Source organism: Arachis ipaensis, chromosome B03 (assembly GCF_000816755.2).
Source record: "Arachis ipaensis cultivar K30076 chromosome B03, Araip1.1, whole genome shotgun sequence".
Classification (NCBI taxonomy): Eukaryota; Viridiplantae; Streptophyta; class Magnoliopsida; order Fabales; family Fabaceae; genus Arachis; species Arachis ipaensis.
Genome location: NC_029787.2, coordinates 23523083 through 23524943, shown reverse-complemented (window position 1 = coordinate 23524943; position 1861 = coordinate 23523083). Strand labels below are relative to the sequence as shown.

Sequence of the window (1861 nt, the reverse complement as noted above, 5' to 3'; positions counted from 1 at the left end):
TATTTCTGGTGATGAGTCATCACCGGAGTGCTGACGTGGCCTCTGTTTGCCACGCTGGAGGGGTCCAACTGCTATCTGAGATGGCCAATTTCCAATTTGTACCTACGTTGGTCCCTCCCTTTATATCTAACCCTAAATCCCCAAATTTTCGTAAACTTCATCTCTTCTTCTTGTTCATCATTCTCTATCTAACTTTATAAGCTCTTTAGCAGCATATGTGGTTAAATCCACATTCCGGTGGGATCGGCAAGCATAAAGCAGAGTCCCTTAAGATATCACAAATTTTCCATTTAACCCTTCTATTTATCCTATATTCCATGCCAACTAATCCAAGAACTAAACAGAAACAACAATACTTTTTGAGGGACTAATCCGAATCTGCACTGCAAAAATAAATGTTCCATAAACAACATATTTATAATAGATTTGAGCTAATTTTCCAAATAATGTCATTATTCTTTTTTGGCGTGCAAGATCCAAATCTGTTTGCAATGGAATCAGAAAATATTTGTGGCATGAAAGGGTAAAGAACATCCAATTCAACAGGGCCTTAAACACACATGACACATCTAATGTTGGCTTGTAACCACACTCAATTGGTCTACCACTTCAAAATACATTCATTTGCAAGCCAACTTTTAAAATTAATTGTAGCTAATCAAAACGGGGTAGAAATTTCAGCACAAGAAAACCTCTTCAATTTCTGATCTTTCTATTAAGGGAAAATGAAATGATTTTTCAAGATTAAGTCGCCGGTAACTGAATCAGGCAATCGTGATTTGAACACACGTGCTATTTCTTTTTTTTTCAATGAAAACAAATCTCTTCTTGAAGAAATAACTATAGCTCCAATGACTTCAGCTTAAAAAAGCCCTCACATAAATTTCAGCTTACCAACCTGAGAAAATAAGTTAGAAAAACTGTGTTAGGTCTAAACAGGGTGAACATTACATTAATAAAAGAATAGATTTTTAACTGTAGTTGTTGCTGGCAGCTTCTTTGTCAACGGTTGCTTCTCACCCATGGATGCTTCAACACACTTCAAAGTGATATCTGCATATCCCTATATCAAGTTAATAAAATATCGCAAGTTTAGGATTTTTCAATTTATTTATTTATTTCAAAAAAGGATCAAATGCACAATAACTCAATCAGACTACATCTATGTGATGGTAAATTTTTTGTTTATAAATAAATTTCAGCCTCAAGGGTCAGTTTTGGGGTTATGGTAAATTATGAATTCATAATCTGACTACATCCATGTGATGTAAAGAAAGCAGTTTCAGAGGAGTATACACAAAAAAAATGTGTTTACAAGAAGCAAGAGACACAATAAATCAATCAGACATGAAAGACATGCTCAAAAAATACTTGGTACATAGTTTTTACTTTTTAGAGAAATCTTGCAGTGTGATCAAATGGTTCAATTTCTAATGTTTATTCAACTGCTCTCCATAGTTTAACGAGAATAATGAACCAAAAACAAAATGTACTAGTACTCTGCTTATATTGTTTCCAATAAGATGTAGCTCTTCAATATCTATCAATGATTGTCTAAGCCATTCAACTTGCCCAGTTAAACATGAAATATTTAGTGGCTCCTAACAAACATGATGGAAATTTAAGAAGCAAATATAAGTTGGGGAAAGATATAGAAAGGAACCTGGCTACCTACCAATCTACACCAGTATCACTTAAAACTAGAATACGGATGCTAGGGCGGCAAATGGCAGCACGAAGGCCATTGGAGGTGGAGGTTTGGGCATCGGGGTGGATGTAGGTTTGGAGAGCGTAGAGCGTAAGCAGATTGTTAGGATATAATTGCAAGATAATCTTGGATTATCGATAGTTAAGAGGTGAT

General features: G+C 35.2%; 1 long non-coding RNA gene across 1 annotated transcript; it reads right to left on the bottom strand.

Annotated features, from left to right (window-relative positions):
• On the bottom strand, positions 435 to 1577 carry LOC107634293. Its single transcript, XR_002358373.1, has 2 exons — positions 977 to 1577; positions 435 to 898 (listed from the first exon to the last, which is right to left on the bottom strand). It is a non-coding gene; the product is annotated as an uncharacterized LOC107634293 (long non-coding RNA).